Source organism: Rhododendron vialii, chromosome 6a (assembly GCF_030253575.1).
Source record: "Rhododendron vialii isolate Sample 1 chromosome 6a, ASM3025357v1".
Taxonomy (NCBI): Eukaryota; Viridiplantae; Streptophyta; class Magnoliopsida; order Ericales; family Ericaceae; genus Rhododendron; species Rhododendron vialii.
The window spans coordinates 28,380,624-28,404,110 of record NC_080562.1 but is presented as its reverse complement, the minus strand read 5'-3'; the positions used below and the strand labels follow the sequence as shown (position 1 = coordinate 28,404,110).

The following is a 23,487-nucleotide window of genomic DNA, read 5'->3' as shown; positions in this document are numbered from 1 at the left end:
ACTTTCTATCTCTAAGATTCATATATTCTTCTTCCACATTTTGACTTGTTTGTCGGAGTCGGAGTCTCTTCCCGGAGGTACACCCCCTTTCGGTCTCTCAAGTACTCAAGTCACCGTTCTTCTCTACCACCGTTCAGATCAAAGGAGGAAAAAGTTCAAGGAAGATTCAGCCCCCCACAAATACCATTACGGGTGAAATCCCCAATAATATATCTGGTTGTTCTAAGCTTATTACCCTTGAATTCACTGGCAATGGGTTGACAGGCGAAATTCCTGCAGAGCTCGGGTTTTTGACTAAGCTCGAGTTACTGTCTATTGCAAAAAACAATCTAACTGGTGGTTTGCCTTCTACTCCTGGGAATCTATCTTCTCTTGCAGTATTTTATGCAACTTATAATAAGATTGGCGGTAATATACCAGCTACTCTTGGTCGGTGGGGAAAAATGGAACTTATTAGGGGGGAACAATTTGGTCGGTGCCATACTGCCATTCCTTTCTCAATATATATAATCTCTTTTCTGTCACAGAATTTGAAGTTATGAATAACCAAATTGAAGATAACCTTCCATCAAACCTGGGAATCACTCTTCCTAATTTCCGTTGCCTTATGACCAAAAGCAAAAAAAAAAAAAAAAAAATACTAAAGGCGAAAAAAATAACTACCAAATAGCTGTCTTTTTATCCTAAAGTGTCGTCTTGTACGAACTGTTTTCAATATCGGTCCATATTTTTACATTGTCGAGAAGAATGATTAACCTTAAAAATTACGACGAAAAACTCAACAAAAAATTACAAAAAGTAAAAAAAATAACGGAAAAAGATTTCGACAAAAAAATTCGGGAAGAATGGAGCCTTAAGGCACGTTCTGCTAAAGTTTTTATTTTTTAAATATTTATTTTTTGCTTTACATAACAGGTCATTCTCACAATACATTACATTTAATTCAAAAACAAATACTTATTTTAATTAGCAGAACAAGGCCTAAGTCTATGTAAATTTTGTGCACAAAGTTAAGAGCTAAATTTCGGTAGGAAGATGCTAGGGAAAACCGACACACTACACCAACCAAGCGTACCGACAGGCTCGTGGGATACATTCCAGAGTCCTGCACAGATGATTCGAGTTGCTTAATAATTTTAAAAAAAAATTGAGTGGACCCATAACAAATCAATTTAATCCAATATATGTGCGTGCTCGATCCAATGTTCTTTTTTTTTTTACGAATCCTATCGGTGTGGGGTGTCTGTTTCTATAGGTTTCTCGATTTTTTGTTATTCCTTGTAAATTTATAACCAAGACTTAAAGCTTGATTTGGAATTGCAAAACACACCCACACGATCCACATGGAGCCGTTTGTGCACATCAGCATGCGTATCTTATTAACCGGATGAAATCTTCCCTCATGCAATTTTTTGTTTGAATTTCTTAACGCATTCGAGAGAGAGAGATAGATAGAGAGAGAGAGAGAGACGGTTGTGCAACGTACCGTTAAAAAATTAGGCCTCTTCCTTCGCATGCACGTTTTCATCCGGAGCGGTTTGTTCCCAATTTCAAAATCCCCTCTCTCTCTCTCTCTCTCCGAAAATCCCTTGGTACCTCTCTCAAACCCTACGATCCCAATCTTTTACCACTGCAATCACTGGTGTCACCGATGAAGATTGTCAGAAGTCTGGTGGTAACGGCATTGAAACTGTTTGGGGGTTTCTCTGAATTTTGACGATCATAGTTTTGAGAGTTCTCCGAAAAAAACCCTAGATATGAGAAGTGAAGAAGGCAATGGCTCTTTGGGCAACTGAATACGGAAGCGTCAGGTGCAATTTGTGAGTTATTTTCCTCTGTCCTGCGTCTCCTTGCTTGGTTTGTTTCACTTATGCGCTACTCTGTTTTCTTTTGTCTTTTTTTGCCAATCTTCACAGTAGAGAGAGAGAGAGAGAGAGAGAGAGAGAGAGAGAGAGAGAGAGAGAGAGAGAGAGAGAGAGAGAGATTGATTATATGTTTGTCATTCCTGATTTATTTAAGTCATTGATAGATAGAATAGATGAATCATATTTGTGGTTGAACATATATAGCATAATCAGACTTGGGGTTTTGGTACAATAATGAGATTATGTGGGAAGGCAATTTCATCCCTCGTTTCACTAAGGGTTTGTTAATTTTAGGGCTGTTATCATTTTAACCCAGGTATGAGTTTGATTATTGTAGGCATGGGTTTGATTTCTGTGCATGGGTTTGGTTTAACTGGAAAATTTGGTTTGCCATACTTTTCGTTCCTCACCTGCTCCCCGTTCCCTTCTCTCTGCAGATGCATGCACCTACGCATACCATCTATCGATCTTCTTCCCCATACTGTTGAGCTTATAATCATTTGCCAAATTTAGGTTTCAAACTTTTTTCTGAGCAAAATCAGCATGACAGAAGAAGGCATGCTTGTCGCCATCCCGTTCTTTTTTGAGATCACTGTCACGAAATCTATGAATTCTCTAATTCAATGTATTTGTATAATTATTTGTGTAATTATTGATGGTTCGGTTCATATGGCTGGCTGAAGGTGAAAATGAATCGCCCAGACCTCGGGCTTCTCCCTACGATGAGGCAATGGACGCTTGTCATCTCTGATAACGAAATGCAGCCGTGCGGATAAGACCAACAAAGGCGATCGATTCGACATTCTGTACGATTATATCAAGGTGATTATGTTATTACTGGTAATTTGGTTTGTTTATATGGTGACTTAATTGCTGTACGTACGTTTGTTGTTAATGTTGAGCTGATGGTTTGCTGTGTATGAACTGCAGATGCTGGATTTGGAGGAGCCGATTTCGAAGTTGAAGGTTATTCATGTCGCTGGAACCAAAGGAAAGGTAGCATGATTTCCCGTTTTCTATGTAAGGAGTAAAAGAAGAATCTGGTTTAGCTGTGACTGTGGGGGCTTATTTCTCGAACCGCATATGAATTGGTTCTAATCCAGAGAAATTAGGGCTGCAACGAACCGAGTGTTTGCGAGCAACTTGAGGCTGGGCTCATTATGGGCTTGGCTCGTTTACTAACAAGCAGAGCTCGAGCTTGAGTTTCAAGCTCATTTAGTAAAGCTCCAGTTACTTGTAATGTGGCCTGTTTGTATAAGATCGACTCGTTTAGTAAAAGAACCGAGCTTGAACATCTTGATATTTAACGAGCTGAGCTCGGGCTAGATTATTTGGGCTCGACTTGAGTTCGAGCCGAGGTTGAACACTTAAAAGCTCGGCTCATCTCATCTCGTTTCCAGCCCTAAGAGTAACACAGCTCGAATTTATTTCATGTTCATTAGTCTTAGAGTGTTACGGTCCACGAAGAGAGGTAGTTGCAAGTTGTAACAACAAAGAAAAGCGATGAGCTGCCACTAATGGAAATGCTAGACGGAGGGTATGACTTAAGTTGACATGGAATGACATGGTAAAAAGTCATGAATCTATTGAATTTAATCGAACATATAGCCCTTGACAGAGCGGAATCGGGAATGCATGGTTTATACATGAAAGATATGTGTGTAGAACATTGGCTCAATTGGATGCACATCTTGTTTGACTTTTTTACTTTCTATGTGAAGTTTGATCTTCCAATCGAACATACTTTTGCGGTTTTGCCATAGCATATGGGGTACTTATTTAGCTAGATGTATAATGGGAGTCAGCTCTTTCTTGTTCCAATACAATTCGATTACTCAACTAGAACTCAAGGTATTCTTTCACTCTCTCTCTCAGCATGTCATATACTGTATGGTGTTGGACACTGCAAACAACATTTTTTCTGGAGTAGTTAATATGGGCGGTTGTTAGTCAAATTAAAAAATTCAGAGCTTACAATATGAGATTCAATTAATCTGTAGTGTTCTTTTTTTTGTGTGGACAAAATCAAAATTAATCTAAAGATCAGACGATTCAGAACATTATGGTCTCTCTCCCCCATGGGACTAGGGTTAGAACATCACGGACTCTTAGTTTTCTGGTTTTGAGCTCTATCTTCTCGTCCTCTTTGTCTAATTTCTCCCTACAGAGCTTGCAATCAGCTCCCTCAGTGGTAATTTCCCTTACTACTTTTGGTTCAGTGTCATATCTAGATTGGGTAATTTACTCATGCCTTTTGTGTTGGTTAGGGCTACAACAAAGAAGACAGTTGTTTTGTTCTCTTTTGTGGTTTTCTATGTTGGAGAGGTAATTTTCCGTTGGTTTTCAGTTTCTATGATTTGTGCGGTATATGGTAATATAGTTGTACATTTGCTTTAGAATTGCCGCTTTAAATAATGCATGTATTCCATTTATGGTGTCCCTAGGATCATTAAATCACACAATACACTGGATTTTACATGTCACTGAATCATGAGGCTTATAAGGCAGCTACATAGGTTCAAAAAAGCTGTATTTTTTATTTATTTTTAGTAAAAAGAGTTTGTAAGCATCAGTAATAGAAGTAATAAAAGCCACATAAATAGCCACTGAGGTGTGAAGAAAGGAAAAAGAGCAAGGTAGAGGGAAAACTAAGGAAAAAGAAAAAGGGAAGATGAGACAGAAAATATAGTAATTGGTGAGACAACTTACTCTATTAAAGTTATCGTGGGTAGGCAGTAATTATGTTTTTCTTTTTTCATGTACCATAATAGATTTTTCCGTGTTGTCTTTCTAGTTCATTTTATCATATATATAGTAGGGGATACAGATTTGCCTATGTTGGACTTCCGTTGTCATCTTGTATGTGTGCACCAGCTGAACACTTTGATTGCCCTTTGGAGTTTAATAGTTAAAATCAACTGAAGGATGATGACGAGTATGCTCCTTACAAACTCGATTTTCCAATGCTCAAGATAAGTATCACTGAATCCTCTATCTGATTTTCTCTATGTTTTCCTTCACATGATTTACATTCAATTGTTTTTTGATAAAAGCCACTACATGCTATGTACAATTGGAGGAACTCGCTTAAAATTGATGATTACTGAACTACTGTGAACGTATAAGGCTACGACTTAGTATAAAATGCTTTGGAATATGTTGCTTTCATCATTGTCTTCGTAAGTACTTTTAAAGAATTGGTGTCGAAGCTGTAAAACTATTGTGTTTGTCTGTTTCCATGAATAATTGTATTGTTTGGTATGTCTGAGATGATTTTAAGGAGATAAGAGAATAACATGATTTCAAAGAACCTAATTTTTTTTTTTATTGCGTTTGGAGAGAGATGAGAACAAAGAGTTATTCGTAAAAAAACTCCATCTTCTGCTTGATTAGTGGAGAAGAAAAATATTGTAGGCGAGACTCATTTAGTTGGCATTCACATTCAATTCCATGAAAAATTCAAGATCCAAACACATCATGAAAGCTCAATTTCTGTATGGGGTTCATATACTGATGAGTTACGACTGATTTCAAAAAGGTGGTATTTATTCTGCAAGAAATATTTTTTTAGGCTGTGGGTCTCACAAGTCTTGGATACATATATCTGCTTTGCTGGTATATGATCGGGAGCTGGAAATTTACTTCTGTCATTTATTTTTCTCGGAAACAACTTGTCTAAAGTCCTTAAGCCATAGACAAACTTTTAGGGAAAACCCACCCCACCCTTAGTGGTTTCCATTCAGTGGAGCTGAGGTGTCACTTGCTGTAGATAACTAAGAATAAGATAAATATCCGCTCATATGGCTTCTACAAGTTCTTTCATGTTTGTCTTGAATAAATGTTTTCAATCCTCGTCTTACAGAGTTTATCTCAACCAATCTGTTAGCATTGAATGTTCATCGGTACTCTTCAATGTTATCTTGGAGTGGCCCAGGTTTTCTTTATAGGTTGGAATTGGGCTTTATACTTTTCCTTTTCAATGCACAGGTTCTATACTCTCATGGTCTTGTCAACTGCGCTTTTTGGAAAGCCTGCGTTTAGGAATATCATTTGTAATGGACTTGTCCTCGCTGAGGATGGGAGGAAAATGAGTAAAAGACTCAAGAACTATCCATCACCTATGGAAGTCATAAATGATTATGGGGCCGTAAGTAATTTCCAACTTATATTGCTAATGTAGGTTACAATAATTGCTGGAATCATCCTGTCTCATTGATCGTTTTATGTTTCCCCATGATACTTAAAATATTGCTTGGATTCGTACTGTCTTGACCCTTGTGCAGGATGCTTTGCGATTATACATAATTAACTCTCCAGTTGTGCGGGCTGAGCCTTTACGTTTTAAAAAGGATGGAGTTTTTGGTGTTGTAAGTAATTTTTTTTTCTTTTGTTTGCGAGTGACTCTATTAGTGTTATCTTTCTAGATGTTTTAATGACCTTGATACTTTTAATTTGCTTCAATATTTTGGTTACTTGTTATATCTCATTGATCTTCAATTTCTCTCCTTTCTACGTAGGTGAAAGATGTATTTTTACCATGGTACAATGCATATAGATTCCTTGTTCAAAATGCAAAGAGACTTGAGGTCGAGGGGCTTGCACCATTCATTCCGGTTGACAAAGTTACACTTCAGCAGTCATCTAATGTTCTTGACCAGTGGATCAACTCAGCCACTTGGAGTTTGGTTCATTTTGTCCAGCAAGAAATGGATGGATACCGCCTCTACACAGTGAGTTGCCTGTTAAGCATTACTGAGCATTCTGCAATTTTTGTTTCTTTTATAATTTTCGATGTAGTTATGCAGTGTACTTGCAAGTTGCAACCTTTGTAGTATGTTCGCTTTTGTTGGAAATGTGAAGCTGTAGAATAGTGTAGAAGCAAAGAGACTAGCTAGAAAAAGTTACTGCCACTCCTTCTCAGAGAATTATGGGTCATTATCTGGACCAGCTAAGAGGAGTTGCTGCTCAACTTCACTTCTTTTGAAGTAGAAATAATATAATTCTTAAAAAAAAAGGAGGAAAAGAAAAGAGATTCTTGTTTGTAATTTTTACTCTGAAGAAGTGAAAGAAGTTGAAAGTTCCAAGTGACTGTGGTTGACGAATAGCTACCGGAGGATACTCTATCAGGACCACATCTGGCTCATAGGAGATCATGCTTGAGTTGACCAAATTCATTGCTGAATTGATAGTTTTAATCTTGGTGGGAGTATTGCCTTTTGAAATAGCATATGAAAGAAACTATTATGCTTTGTTTGGATTGCTTTTTGAAAAAAAATTATCAACTCAAAAAACACTCATTACCCCTACTTTCAATCATTACTCATCCCTATCTCCAATCATTATTCTCATTTCTCTCTCTCTCTCTCTCTCTCTCTCTCTCTCTCTCTCTCTCTCTCTCTTTTCTCTCTCTCTCCAATCATTACCTATACTTCCAATCAGTACTCTCATTTCTCTCTCCACTTATAACCCTACAAAATTTCTCAAAAACTCATCCAAACACAACATAAAAGATTGGGCTGAATATGTAGCTGAAAGTTACCTTCCAAGAAAAACGTAGCTAAGGAAGCCAAAAGATAAATAACCTAGTAAATTAAGTGAAAATTGAATGGTATGAATAGAGACATGGATTTTGAAGAAGCAATTCATCCTGATCTTGCCTATTCTAAGTTCCCAAAGGACATCAATGTTTTCTTGCTACCTATTTTACGAGTTGGGTGGCAAGCATCAGAACCTCTAGGGGTTTCGCATTTGGCTCTAGGTCCATGCAAGTTGAATCATATTGAGCTTGATCTAGTATTTTATTTAATCACCTGTACACATTTTTGTCATTCATTACTTTAAGCTAAAGCCTAGCTTAACATTTGACAACTTAATTGTTGATTCAAGCACATTGATTGATGCATAGAAAAAAGGGCAGCATCCAGGATTGTGAATATCAGATGCTACATAACAGGATTTTCGACCAGTGACCGATACTTACCTATGTCCTGTTAGATACTATCTGATATATGACTGTAACATTGACACCGATACGTCCCCTCATCTTTTTCACATCCAATTTTTTGTTAGGTTAAACTTTAGAAGGCTTAGGTTGTACTAAGTTGGCAGCTAGGGTTTTTTCGTTTACTAGTATGATATTGTAACCACTTGGTTCATGTGCTTTGCCCAAGATGGTGAAGTTCTTGGTTTGTGCACCCTTGGTGCTCTGTGTTGGATTTAATTATGCCAGAATGAGAAGGTTTGTTTACTTTAAGTATCTGCTAAATATTAGAAAAATAGGTTCACTAGGGGTCACATTCTTAACTATGTTGAGGTTAACGAACTATAGGAAACTGTAGCACAAGGTGTTACAGGTGCAGTTTGGTTTTGCTTTTTCTTTTTGGGTCTTATGATGCAGCTATCTTAACAATGTTTTTAAATTTATTTCACAAGTAGCATTCTGCACACGAGAATACCAATACATCTCAAAATACATGACAAGTTGATGGATTTTTTTGTGAAAGAGCTGATGTAGACTGCATTCGCGGTTTGTCATATTTTATTGTCCAAACTCCCAAGCTTTGGCCCGAATCTATATCCCTTTTACTTGGTTTAGGTGTGGGCAGGCAAGTCTAATGAGCTTGACTAGATTTTGGCTTTTCTTTCGGCTTTCAGAGGATTAATATTTAACTTTCAGGACCAGGCCACAGTGCAGGCACAAGCATTTTTATTGGTGCTGGCCTGAAGGAAAGCTTTATGACCTACTCTAGTATATTGAAGACCTGAATTTGTGTAACTCGCTAGATTGAGCTGTTAAAATCATCAACTTTATCAAATTGAGAATATAACACTTACTTTTCAAGGCTTAGGATTGTAATTAAATAGACTGGAATACAAAGTTGCCCTATCTGGTCTCCGCAATTGGTGCATGTAAATAAAAGTTACTCCATATTGAATCATTCAATCATGCTCCTATGTTTATACTTCCTCTTCACAGGTGGTTCCTTATCTCTTGAAATTTCTCGATGACCTCACCAATGTATATGTTCGGTTTAACCGCAAGAGGCTTAAAGGTCGTACAGGAGAAGATGATTGCAGGGTTGCACTTTCGACTCTATACCATGCATGTTGACAATGACTTCCCTCTTGTTAAATTTTTATTTTTTGCTTATTCATTAACAGTGCACTCTTTGAATGCTTTCTCATCCATCTTTGATTTTCTTTTGCGTTGATTCCAGTTTTAACTGTCTGGTTCCATGGTGTGTTTTGGGACATCCATTTAGCAATGCTTATCTGGTCTCTGTATCAATTCTGCTTATCTAGAACTGAGTGACCTAGATCTTCTTGTATGCATAGCTTGTGATGTTACAATATATATAAACTGATAGAATTACTAGTTTCTGGTAGCTACTCTTTTTCTTTTGGGTGATCCGTTGTCTTAATATAACACAATTCAATGTATTGAATTGGAGAAGTTTTGAAAGATAAATGTAACGTATATACATTGTGTATCACAACTTTGGGGACGGAGGGAGTATGTAAAGTAACTGAATTGATTATTTGATGTGTCAAATGGAATTGCACGAGACGCATTGTGAATCATCTGTTTTTACTATGCATCATGCTTTGAGTAATTCACCCCTAGATATGAATTGATTCTTGGTGTATTACGGATCATGAAGCGTGCGATTGTACACTTGGATCATGAAGCGTGCGATTCTAGGTTTCTTGGCCTTAGTTGTGGCTTTATGCATGTGCATATTCCAAATAGGGTCCCTTGCTATTCTTATTTGTAACAACGTGCGATGTGTCAGGTTCTTTAACGTTATGACTTGCTGTCCTGGATGTTTAATTATTGGTAATTTACTCTTCTATATTCACTTATTATTCACCTACTCAACTATTGGTTACCTATCATCTTGATTCAAAGGAATATCTATTCCACATAAACGTACATGCCTACACGTAAAAAGAATGTCTCGTAATCTGGATTTGCATTTCAGGTGCTCCTAACTTCTTGTAAAGCAATGGCTCCATTCACACCATTCTTTACTGAAGTTCTTTACCAAAATCTGCGTAAAGCTTCCAATGGGTTGGAGGAAAGCATTCACTTTTGCAGTTTTCCCCAGGAAGAAGGGAAGGTATTGTTGATTCCTGCTGCATTAGTTAAGTCTGTTCTTAGGGAGTTTGGGTGGAACTTGTCTAAAGCCCTTTGTCTTTTCAGGGAGGGCAACGTATTGAACAGAGTGTTAAAAGGATGAAAATTATCATTGATCTTGCCCAGAATATCCGTGAGCGTCACAACAAGCCTCTGAAAACACCACTCAAATAGTTTTTGTGCCTTGTCTGATTCCATGTACTACTTTCTTTCTGTGCTTCTGTATTTGCTTTCCTTATAACTGTTTCCTTTTCTATTATTCTATGTGAACTGCAGGGAGATGGTTGTAGTTCATCCTGATGCAGAGTTTCTCAATGATATAGCTGGAAAGAACATCTGCAGTATTTAGAGTATGATATAATTGTATGTATTTCATTGTTTGTGCTGTAAGTAAAGTCATACATTCACAGAGTTTCTTTTTGGCGTACGAGGTCATATCATTGGCTTGTCTGTGGTGTGAATCAACCAGGATGTTTGAGTGTGCTTTTTTCTCTTTATTCCACCCTATATGCAGCATGGGCAACACAATTTCTCTTGTTCTTTCATTTTATGTTTATGCAATTTGTGACTCCATTGCAGGTAAATTACCAATCTAAACTTGGCAGGGATGGTTGTTCCTTTTCTCTTGACATACTTAGGAAACTATTGCCTCGCATAGCATACTATGAAAGTGTTCTGCAATTCTGTTCTGATGGAATCTTGCTTTATTGAATAATGCTGAGAACCTAGTTTCAATTGAGATCTTAGATATATCTCAAATGGATATTTTGTAGTGTTTGAGGATTACTAAATCTACTTGAAGTTCGGAACTATGCTCTATTTCTGTTTGATGATTTATGTGTTTTTGTCTGGAATGTTGTTCGGATTGAATTGCTTTTACGATTAGATGTAGATCTAGTATGTGAAATCTTAGAGGTTTCAGACAGTATTCCAATATTTCATTAATTTCTTTTGGGTTTCTGATTGCCTTTTTCAGTGCTTAACTTTTTGGTTTTCTTATAGTTCGGTTTTCTTTTTGTAGTTTGTGTTGGAGGAACTCAATGTAAAATCCATTGTCCCCTGCAATGATCTTTTGAAGTATGCTTCTCTACGAGCTGAGCCTGATTTCAGGTACTATTTTATGATTTATGTTTCTCTCTCTCTCTCTCTCTCTCTCTCTCTCTCTCTCTCTGTGCTGAAGTTTGTCCTTGAGCTGTTTCCTAGTGTATTAGGTAAGCGTCTTGGAAAATCAATGGGCATTGTTGCCAAGGAAGTCAAAGCCATGTCTCAAAAAGATATTTTAGATTTCGAGAAGCATGGAGAAGTTACCATTGCTATACACTGTTTGAAGCTGTCTGATATTAAGGTGCATTGTTGTTTCTGGCTTTATCGGCCCATATATTGGCCCTCTATAAGCTGTCCTACTGGTTACCTCTATTATGCACAAGTTCTTAGTCCATTTAGATTACGTATTAGTTCAATGGGAGCCACCTTTTATATTCTGACTGGAATTAATTCGGAAATAGCACTTGAATTACCTTTTAGACATCAATTGTATTATTTCGCTGAATATTTACTTGTATCTCTAAGAGCTGACATTCTTTTGACTTTTAGATCAACTGGGGTTTCCGGCGCCCTGATAATATGACAGAGGAGGAAATTGATGCTGCAGGAGATGGTAAGGATCCGTGGGGACATTATCTCCTCAAATACAACAGCGTATGATCATGAATTTCTTGACATTCATTTTCAATCACATGTTTAGGTGATGTTTTGGTGATATTGGATTTGCGCCCTGATGAGTCATTGTTTGAGGCTGGGGTTGCTCGTGAGGTAAATCAAAGCTGCTTGTGATTACTTTTGTGACTTGTGGTTGCTCTCATAAGTAGGCGGATGAGGGAGGGAGGCTTGTATACAAGTTCCAAACTTCAATAGAGTAGGTTTGTAATAGGATCCAAAAGCTATCTTGTAATGATGATTGTAATCTTGAATTGTTTAGGTTGTTAATAAAATCCAGAAGCTACGAAAGAAAGCTGCCCTTGAACCGACTGATATGGTGGAGGTGTACTTCAAGTCGTTGGATGAAGATGAGTCTACCTTAAAACAGATTTTGAATTCCCTGGTAACATCTGTGACCTTCGTGTATTCTAAATACTTTGTCCACTGAAATTTTGTGACATTAATTGTGAGAGTGAAAAACTGCCTCAAATCACATAGCGTATGCAGTTCTCTAGTTTCAAAATTTATAATGCTCAATCATAGGGTTTTGGGGAGTTCATTTTGACTAGTGTTTTCTATGAATCATATTGCTTCATTGCTTGACTGATACATTAGCCTTTCTCAGTCGCATGGTATTTGAGATTTGTTTTTTCTGATACGAAGTTTGGGTGAAAGGTGAAATAATGAGTTTGGCTTTTGAAAGGGTGAATTGCAACACATTTTAGTTCTTTTTCAACCATGTGCAGGAACAATGTATCAGGGATGTACTTGGTTCGTATTTGCTTCCCTCAACCATGATGCCACCACATACGGTGAGTTTCAGTAATACTTCTTAAATATTCTTGCCGTTCTTTCTTCTTCAATTCCATTTATGAAGAAATTAATTTAGTGGATCTTTTTGAACCAATGAAAGCTTAAACGAAGCATCATCAAATATTTTTTCCGTAAACTCTTTATGGCAGGATCAGTGATTCTTTTTACTCGATAAATATGTAAAATATTGAAACAATGAGAGAAGTTGGTAGCATCTAGTTTCCTGTAGTTCTCTCCATTTGTCGTCTCCTTTAAATCCTTGAATGGCACATGTTGGTTGCTCTTTACTCATTAGTGATATTTCCTGGCCATCTTCTTTTGACTTAGATTGCCAAGGTACCTCGTTTATGGACTTGTTTGGTGTTACTTGTTTCATCTACTCAATCTTTCTACATCACAGTTGAAAAGTTTCAAATGCCCAATGATCCAATTCCAGTAGTTTTGCTGGTAATTTCTTTCATAAAGAAAATAATTAAACTGTCCATATCATTTGCAGATCCTTTATTCCTCTTCCACATTTCATGGACACGGACACTGACACAAGGACACGGGAATTCTAAAAAAATGGGGATACGGATACGGGGGACACGCCACTTGTATATTTATTTATATTTTTTTTCAATTTTTTTTTTCAAGTTTAAATGACAAAATGTGGACAAAATGAAAAAATTCATAGTTCCAATACCATTCAAACAAAACAAGACATCCATAAGTTCAATACAACCCTATTGAAAAATAACAGTTTGAACTTTGAAAGTTTTAAAGAAATTACATTTTGGCCCCTAATTTTTTTTTAAAATTACAGTTTGACCCTGCCGTGTTTCCATCGGTGTCCGTGCCGTGTCCTCCCGTGTCCCTAGTGGTGTCCCTGCTTGCAAATATTCTATATCTTGTGATGGTATATACATTATTCACATATATACATAAATGCTGTTTTGATTGCCGGGAGATGATTCTAAATGGATGCTCCTTGTCCTTGGTCACTCTGAGTATTTCTCTGAAGGTATTCAACTCAAAGTCTCATTTCTCGGGTTCATATGGTGGCATCCCTCCTCTACCTTCCCGTGTTTCATATCGAAGCATAAGAAGTTCATGGAAACCCTTTCAAGGGCTGACATTGCAATCTTCCATCGGTATGTCAAGTTGATGCTCTCTCGTTTGTTTCATTTAGGTTGTATGTTTTGAAATTAGATCCTGGATTTATGTAATTGTTGTTATTTTTGCGGTAAAAAAGCTTAGTTTCTTGTACCCAGATTATATGATGTTAGATGAAGGAATATATGGCTTTGGTTCCTGCTAAAGTGATGTTTTTTCAATGTTGTCATTTTTCTTCAAAATCTTAGTTGATCAAGGCTTGGAATTATTTTGGCACGGGCTTCTTTCAGCCTACATTATCCAGTAGCTCATGGCTTTTGAAAAAAAATGTGTATCTAAAAATCCTGGCTGTTCAATTGCTTTTACTCAACGTGGCCGTTGGATCAAATTGAGGTTGTGGAATGAAACACGTTTATCCTCCCCCTTTTTTCTCTCTGGTGCGCTCTCTCTCTCTTTTTCAAAATTTTAACGATTATTGCCTCTCTCCCATATCTAAGTATCTAACGATTACCCTCTCTCTGATCTTTATCGATCTCACACAGTATAGATGTCTAGATACCGAACTCTATGGCAACTCAAGGAACGTCGTTAAATCAGGCAATCTCTCGCAACGCCACGGGATGACGGGTAGCGGATGGTTGGGGATCGGTAGGAAGTGCTTAGATGGTGGAGGATTAAACGTACCCAAAACTCTGTACTAAATCTCATGGCCAGTTCACACATCGGGTTGTTCTCAGGTAAGAAATCGGTTCCTCTGTCCTCTAAGAGAGTTCTCTTACGGTTGTTCTCCAGTTTTGGATTGAATGGGTTGTTGAAAGGTGCAAAATTCTCTAATTTTATGGTATACAATACTTTTATTCTTGATGGGGTTTCCCCCCTTGCTTAATGTCTCGTAAATTTTTTTTATGAAGAACTGATTTATAGGAACTCACCACATGTTTGACAAAAGGCCACTATGAAACCATTGATGGACAAATAAAAAATGGAAGCAACAAACTGAGATCTTCTATTTCTGTCTTTTGATTTGTATATCGAAACAGGAACATTAATTTCAATTGCCTTTCAAGTGTTTGGCTAAAGGTCCCAACTACCATACCCTTATGCTTTCAAATCATTTTTGGTCTCATATTTAGAATCTTCAAAGAAGTATTTCCCACGAAATCACATTTCCGACTTTCGTTTTCTATTGTAGCCATTGGATTTGACTGGCAAAGTGAAATTCGGCTTCAGCTAATGAAGATTAAATCGAGAACTTCGCACAACAACAATCAGCTTCTCACCAAACCATCATTCCGTGTAAGAATCTCTATTTTATGTGTTCTTCATTATTTTTCGTGGTTGAGTTTTGATCGATTCAATTGTTGGCTGGTTATAAATCATTACCTATAAACATTGAAGAAAACTAACCGATGGAAATAAAAGTTGCTTCATTGATTGACTTTTGTTTATGGTTATAAAGAGAGCACAATGGGTAGCATCGGATTTGTCTCCAATATGTTGCTACTCATTTTTTTTTTGAAAAAATGTGTCAGGTATTGAAGGCATAGAAGGTAATGTTCAAAGGTAGTATTTCAAGGTTGTTGAAATCCTTACCGGTAAGAGATCCTCCCCCCGATTTCTGACAATATTTGGAAGAAACTTTTGAACTGGTTGGTTGATTTAGGTTTGATTCGTGCCTTTAGGTATGGCTGTATGTGCAATTTGCTTGGCTTAATAAACTGTGATTAGAAATAAATGAAGAAGTCTGTAGGTGTGAAATCTATGGGCTCCACTGTCTAATTTATTATCTGATCACGTTTCATGATCCTTACTAAAGTCACTGAGGATACATAGGGGGTGTTTGGGAGGCATGGTTTTACATTTTTCAATTCCCATTTTTGGATTTTGGGTGTTTGGGAGGAAGAGGGAAAATGGATTTTGCAATTTCTTGTTTCTACAACAAAACATAAAATTTGGAAATAGGAGCTTTTTGGATTTCCATTTTCACATTTTTGAATTCAACCATGCCAAAAAGACAAGGCTACCCTCTCTCTTTTTGGATAATTCCCATTTTTGCCATGGTTTAGGAAAAGTAACAACAAACAATAATTGAAATAATAAAAATATAATTAAAAATAAAAACGGGGGACACCAGTTCATGAATCATGACCGGGGGCAGAATTTCATGAATCATGACCGGGGGCAGAATTTCGGAATTAAATTTTAAATAAATTGAGCCCAAACATTATTTATATACAATATACACCATTATTAATAATTGGGGGCAACATAGTAAAAAATCAATCCATAATTCATTTTCATTCCATATCTTCCAAACACTACTCCTACTGTAAAATGCGTTCTGCACATATCATCCAAACACTCTACTAAATACAAAATACATTCTAATCATAATCCCAAAAGTCAAAAAGACAAAAAGTGAAAAATGAAAAGCCAAAAAGTTGCCTCCCAAACACCCCCATATTTCGTGTGTTAAGAATGCGGTATGATGGGATTAGAAATGTTTTTTCCTCCCCTTTTTTGGTTAGATAATCATGCTAATATGGTTGTTTGAGAAGTACTTATATATTTGTTGTCAACTCTTATTACAAGTCAATCGTTAGCTTTTCTAAAAAAAATGATTTCATTCTTTTTGTTCTAGATTTTTATACTATCCGATTATCTTTAGGCAAAAATTTATTTGATCAAGACTTATGTTGATTGCCCTTTACCGACTTCTCTTTTATATGGATGATGAAAGCAATAAAAAGTGAATAACGGGTTTGTAGTGTGGATTACGCTACAAATGGTAACTGGTTTGTTCTATTCAGAGGTGGTTTAGAGTTTGGGGATGTTGGAAGGAGTCAAATTTCATTTGTAGGGTTCATTAGTATGTCTGATTGAGGTGCTATAAAATGAAATCCTGCAACATGAATCTGATGCTTTTGTACAAAGTTAATTTTGTATTGCTTCGATTGTGTTGATTGTTGGCAAAAGGGGAGACTAGAGAGGGCTGGGATGTGTAGAGCGGGATTAGCCTGCAAATGGTAACGGGTTTGGGCGATTCACAAGGGTTTAAAATTGGGGGATGTTGGAAGGAGTCGAGTAGAAACATAGACATTTTGGGTGAGGCTTGAGACCTATCGGTATTCAGTGCCGTCTTATTGCGCATTATCTTATTTGCATAGTTTGGCAACTTCAAGCCAAATAAAAAAAAAAGAAGAAAGAAAAGCTGTCATAGTTCAATTTTTTTAATCTTTTCTTCATAGGGTGGATAGAGAATTTAAGTCTAATACTTAATCTTTTGGAACACGTTAGATGGCCTGAAACATGTTAATTTGCATCCTCAATGCTTCTTCTTCTTTCTTTTTTTTCATATATGCAATCAATTTTTTGCACACACGAGCCCGACTTAGTTTATTTATTTTTATGTTTTTGCATCCTAAATGCTTCTTTTATGTTTTTAGGGAGTTTTTGCTAAATGTAATGCATTGGTTATATGAAATGCCTTGGTGGAATTAGACTGCGTTGGTTTCATTTTGTGTTTATGATGGGTACCAGTGAAGGAGATATGGACATACACAGAAGCTTAGGGTAAATAATACTTATTTCATTGCCCTTTTATTTCACAAATTGGCCTCTAAATATCCATTTGTATCTCTTGAAGGAAAAAAGAATATTAGGTGATGCCCATTTACAAGAGAAAAGAGCTGATAATTTGGATAGTGGTATATTAGGTTGATTGTAAATTAGGTTTGATGGGGTTTAGAGAAGTTGGGAACCAACAACGATTACCTGTTTTTGTTCTCAATACAGTTTACGTGTACTTCTGTATTCCCATAGTGATGAGTTGCTAAATTTATGATTGCTTTGGTACGCAAGGTTTAAAGAATGTGGTGGAAGTGAAGCTGCAAATGAATGCTTAGAGGGTCTTGGACATCTCACTGGGAATGAACATGAAGAGGATTTTCATATGGTAATAGCTATGATCAGTTTTTGTTGTTTCCCCTTTTGTATGTTTTTTTTTTGGTTAGTTATTGGTTTGACCAATCACTAAAGTTAATGGTTGTGGTTAGGAGAAATATAGTTGGTTAGAAATCCCATTTGACTATGCAATTTTATACGTGTTGCAACGTGACTTCAGCTTAGTTCTTTGATCGTGAGGATCTTAGGGTACCGCCTTTGTTATACCTTCGTTTGCCATACTCTCACCTTGAAATTACTTGTTCACATTGGTTGTGTTTCTGTCGATATAATGGGAAAGATGAAAGACTGTGAAGCTAAGGGGTTTGAATAACACAGCTTGGGCAAGTCTCCTATTTTGCGCTCACACTACCAGGCATTTACTTATGCAGTATTCCTTTGATAACAGATGTAGTGAATCTGATGGATTTGCTGGAAGTAGTGAATCTGACCAAAGAAAATCCAGCTCCCTATCACCCTCATAGGAATCTGATTGAGGATTGCCAGATTTGTAGTAAGAGCTCTATGAATCACACTCCACGAGAGGGCAACAAAGTGACTGATGTTCCAGAAAATATTGGCGGGACTCAGTGTTGTCCTTTGAAACACCCAACTGTGGTTTCTAAAGGGGAAATGTTTTTGCAGCTAACATTGTAGCGGGTTGTATTCGAGAGGCAATGCTGCCTTTTTTTGACTCCAGAAATTTGTGTTGGTTGATATTTCAACTTACCCAAAAATAATAGAGTTGGGCATGTCCCCTGTAAATGTCCCCTTTGAAGTGTAAGCTAATATGGACATGTTTTTTTTAGTCTTATTGTACTTATTTAGAGTTTTAGTTCTTCTTGCCATGGTCATTGGCTTATAAACGGGAAGGAGAGTGGTTAATAGTGGGGAATGATACTTCATTTATGCAGTGTTTAAAATGTGTTGCGTCGTGCCTCTAGGCACGGGCCATTACTATTAAATGTACTTACTAAATTTTGATAGTTTTGTTGTCTATCAGGAGTTGAATTTTTTTTTTCAACACTAGGACAAAGAAATGGAGAAGGCAAAGTCCAAGGGAAAAGAAAAAGTCATCTACGCAAATAAGGGAAAAGATAATGCATCTCTCTCTCTCTCCCATATTGCATAACCCAAAGGTAACAGATTTCAACATTTTAATCTTTTTTCCCCCTCTTTGGCTATATTTTTTGTATATCGAACGCTCACATTTGAGAACCTATTTGTGAACTCATTTGTTCTCTATCAGGTGTCATTTCTACAAGTTAGTCTGCTAAAGCTTCGTGATTTCAAGGATAGGAAGTTCATGGGGACAAGGAGAGCATAAAGGTAACCAATTCAAACTCCGCTTTGTCCACTGTTTTGGTGTTTCCAATCAATCGTTTAATGTCTTTATTTCTTTGTCCTTTGAACAATGAAACAATGAAACAAGAATTGGTTTAGAAAATGTTTAGCTTAGAAAAATTGGCTTAGAAAGTTGGAATTCTGTTTCCAATCAAAAATTGGTTTATAGTCCTCTTCAATGCTTAGCTTTCTTAGAGAATTCAAGGTCTGGTCACATTGATAGTTGAAAGAATGAAATGCATTTAACTTGGAATTCTGTTAATTTGTTCACTACCATTCAGAAACCCATCATCTACTTTCATTAACACGTGCCCCGTCAATTTGGATTCACTATGCTACTTCAAGATGTTCGTTTTGCAGGTCAAGTTCCTGTTCTGGAATGTCAAGCCATTTCGAGTAGATGTCGGCATTTTCTAAAGAAAACAGTTACAGTAGCAGCGGGAGTAGCCCCGTGGGTCTCTGCAATGGCACATTTCTGTCTTCGATCGGAGTTTGCACGAATCTGAGGAGATTCATACATAACTATTCACCTAGTAGTTAAATACGAATCGAGAAAGTCAGGATCTCAAACCTCTCTCCCAGTCCCATGACGCTATGCGAGGCTCTTGGTTCCACTAACCAATAGGACAAAAAATTTAATGAATGAATATATTTTTTCCCCTTCTTGAAATGATTGGGGTTAGTGATTTTTTCTTTCAGTTAATTAGATGTAGAGAATTTGTTTCTCCTTTCAAAGTAGAGAAAGGGAGCGTGCATTTTGATGCCTGTCTATGCTATGTTCATTTCTTTGGTGTTCAACCTGTTGGTGTCTGTAACTTTTGTTTTGACTATTTCATTTTTTACCAAAATTACACGCTCCTCAACCAAGAAAAATAATTACACTCTTTGATAATTCATTTCAGTCGTGTTAAAAAACGTGTTGCGTTGTGCCTTTAGGCACGGGCAATTTCTAGTGCATATATATATATATATGTGTGTGTGTGTGTGTGTGTGTGTATGACGCATGTAATAATGTAGTACTGCATATATCTAGAAGGCATATGTATGGTAGATTGAAGTCGTTAGAGAGTATTAAGGCCATGGAACAGAAGTATTGCCTTCACATTGCTGCTCTAGGACTGTATATCCCGATTGGAATGGGTCCCATAATGCGTAGTACATAACCATTAAGACATCTGTCATAAGCTTCGACTTTGTGACATACCTATTGAATTTATGGCCCTGTGTTTAAACGAAGTGGCCAACAGGATTGTGAAGCTTGTCCTAAATAGACAGGGGAAGGCTTTGTTGAGTTGAGTTGAGATGATACTTTCCAGTCTGTTACCTGCTCTCTATTAGCCGTGGTTACAATATTCAATTATTATTCGGTTGATTAAGTCATCTAATCACAGTTAGCAGTGACTTTTTCTGTTTTTGTAATTTTTTTAGTGATTGTAAGTAGGCATGTACTCATGTAAGTTCTTGATTTTTTGTTCTCATATTAACTTGCAACCTCGTGATTATATGCGGATTTGGGTACCCACAAATCCTGGAGGGGTTGAGAGGCTTGCCCTAGGCATCATTGAAACTGAGTCAGATTTCTATCTCCACAGCTTGTGGGGTTTGCCTAATGAGGTATGTACCTTCTACCATAGAACCAGTGGAGTGGTATACCATAAATTTGACTTTTTGATTTTTCCCTTTTGGTGGTGGTCTGGTGGGTGATAAAATTTTTGACGATCTCTCTCTCCATTGGGGAAAGAGAGAAGGAAAACTAGAAGAAATACAAAACAAAACGTCCTAAAATGGTATCTTCTGTTCTGTCACTATAGCAGATACATGAACGCTAATATGTTTTGTAGGTCACTGAATACAATGAAAAATGAGTTATAGAAGCAAGAGTGGCAGGAAAAAGGTTTTTGTCATAAAACAGGAGCTCTAGGATAAGAGTGATGTGGAAAATAAATGCCAAATTCAACTTGTATTGGGTCTTCATAACATGGATGGCTGCCAGAAACTTCCAGTTCTTAACACAAAATGCTGCGGATGACTGCACTTTCTCTCATGATTAGTGAATGATTTTGTTATTTTGAATTAAGTTAAGTAGTGATTGTCGGACTTAGTTGTCAAACCAAAGTATCTCATGGCCTTTACTGTTGGTTATGATCAAAAGAAGAATATTGATTGCAGCAATCAAAAAGGTTGGACTGATTTCTCTTTCTCTCTCTCTCACATCGTGATTCCATGGTTTTACAGTTATCATAGAACTTCACCATTTTGCTGTTCCATTATGATGGTTGGACAAGTGAGTGATGAATTTGAGTGGTCAAAGCGGGCTATCCACATAAGTGTCCGGAAACAAACTAAATGGTAAATCTGTTATGCCTACTTCTGCCTCCTAACAACGTTTTTAGATGGGCTGTATTGGCTTGTTATTGAAGCATATTAGATTAACAAATTTTTACCTAATTTTATATCTAAACTCGTTGAAATTTGTGCAAGGTGGTATGCCAAACGTTTTCTGCATCCTAAGATTGTGGCGACCTGTGATTATGTTTTTATTAGGGATGACGACCTCGGGGTTGGGCATTCTGATCCAGAGGAGCGAGTGAAAATTTCAGTATCTTTGAAGATGTTGTTTAAATGGATCGGGTTTATTAATGTTATCAATTAAATGCAGATATATTATATTAAACTGGTGAGGAAGCATAGATTGGAAATTTCTCAACTAGGTTTTGTGGAGCCAAATGATGGTTTTACATGGCAGATGACCAAAAAGAGGGATGATAGTGAAGTTCACAAGTGAGATGATCTGCATTTATTGTTGCTTTGTCAGATAAACTTGTACTGTTGCTAGACACTCTTTCAAATTTTTTTTTTAAAGTTTGTCCTCCAGAGAAACCAAAGAGATACGGTGCACTGATCCACACTTGCCACCATGTGCAGCGTATGTATTCATTTTACATCTATTTTATATGTACAAACTCATTTTGGGGTTTTCACTTAGCTTCTTCATATGGTAAATTGTCTTTGCTGATTATCTTTTGTTGAAAATTCACAGATTTGTTGAAATCATGGCACCTGTGTTTTCTCTAGACGCATGGCGCTGTGTTTGGCATATCATTCAGGTACAAAACATTATCTTCACGTTTTCCTATCGCTCCCAACCCTTCAAGCTGTCTTTGGTAAGTATTAAAATTCTTTTCTTTTATTGCAGAATGACTTGGTCCATGGCTGGGGTCTTGATTTTGCTCTTTGAAAATGCGTAGACATCACTTATCACCTTGTGCTATCTCTATTCATATGCCTGTCTAGCCTATAATTATAATGGGATAGCCTTAAAATTTGTGTAATATGTATCCCAAGACACTTCTAGATTTCAAAACTTGGGTTACATTTTACACGTAAATACATATAATCTTTTAATATAGGCTTATAATAGTACTATAAAAATAATAGTACAAAACTTGGGTTACATTTCGATGTGTGCTTAACGATTGAAAATGCACTGTACAGCCTAGCCTTTTTTGTTGCTTGCCAACCTTCACCAAAGAGGGTAGTATAGTAAGTTAGTAACCTTACAGTGGTGGTCTGGAGTTTTGAGCATTCAACAATTACACTATCATATTTTTCTTTTCGACTAAAGATTGAATGACCTAACTTTTGGCAGGTCCTTAGAGATGGCCATTGGCAAGAGCAAGATGCAGCTGTTTTAGTACCTGGAGATATTTCAGCATAAAGCTAGGAGATATCATACCTGCAGATGCTCGTTTACTTGAGGGAGATTCACTAAGAATTGACCAGGCAATATACTTCTCTGATGAGCTAATTAATGCGCTACATATGTTCTTTTTGGTATTTTAGGTTTGATAGTTTTATCCGATGTTTTATTTTAGTGCCCTTTCTTGGCATTGCAATGGAAATTCCATGAAGTTTTAAATTATTGTACGCTTCTTTATTTAAGTGGTATTTGCATATAGCTATATGATAGTGTTTTTCCTTTTTTCTTCATACAGTCAGCTCTTACTGGAGAATCACTGCCTGTCACCAAGAGGACCGGTGATGAAGTTTTTTCTGGTTCGACATGTAAGCACGGAGAGATCGAAGCTGTAGTGATAGCAACAGGAGTTCACTCTTTGTTTGGAAAAGCTGCACATCTAGTTGATTCAACAGAAGTAGTTGGTCACTTCCAACTGGTGATTTATAAATTAGAACTCTTCCATCTTTATTAGAATGACAAGGTCATAGACTTTGCCTCTTGAGTCTTGCCTTATACATGTGAATTCCGAAACACTTGTGCCTACTGCATTTTTGCTCAACGTGTACAAGAGTTCCAGTAGCACTTAAGGATTATGTTAAATCAAAGAAATTTCGCACCAGGCCCAGGAAAAATTTAACTTGTTGGCAATAAAAATAAAAAAATTGTTGAAAAGAAATGAACTGGGGAGCTTTCAATATCTGTTAAAGCATCCAACTCCAAACCAATTGGCAAAGAGTGGAGAGGCTGCCCAGGCTCATATACTAGTATTGGAAGAGATAATTAACCAATGTGGGACAAATCCCAACACTCCCCCGCACGTGCAACCCCTGACTTGCACGTGGAGAGGTAAACAA

At 37.0% G+C, this 23,487-nt stretch overlaps 2 long non-coding RNA genes and 1 pseudogene across 4 annotated transcripts; all 3 read left to right on the top strand.

The window, feature by feature from the left end:
* Positions 1 to 1,531: 1,531 nt before the first annotated feature.
* Positions 1,532 to 12,836, top strand: LOC131330098 (isoleucine--tRNA ligase, cytoplasmic-like; annotated as a pseudogene).
* Positions 12,837 to 13,389: 553 nt separating this feature from the next.
* On the top strand, positions 13,390 to 19,852 carry LOC131330104 (uncharacterized). The gene is made up of 7 exons (XR_009200953.1): positions 13,390 to 13,646; positions 14,151 to 14,345; positions 14,801 to 14,904; positions 15,141 to 15,203; positions 17,470 to 17,563; positions 18,581 to 18,879; positions 19,255 to 19,852. It is a non-coding gene; the product is annotated as an uncharacterized LOC131330104 (long non-coding RNA).
* Positions 19,853 to 19,898: 46 nt separating this feature from the next.
* On the top strand, positions 19,899 to 22,199 carry LOC131330109 (uncharacterized). 3 transcript variants are annotated; one of them, XR_009200963.1, is made up of 4 exons: positions 19,899 to 20,508; positions 21,130 to 21,243; positions 21,376 to 21,820; positions 21,935 to 22,199. It is a non-coding gene; the product is annotated as an uncharacterized LOC131330109 (long non-coding RNA). The 3 variants fall into 3 exon arrangements; XR_009200964.1 differs by having other exon boundaries at positions 21,130 to 21,675; positions 21,758 to 21,820; XR_009200962.1 differs by having other exon boundaries at positions 21,130 to 21,820.
* Positions 22,200 to 23,487: the final 1,288 nt, after the last annotated feature.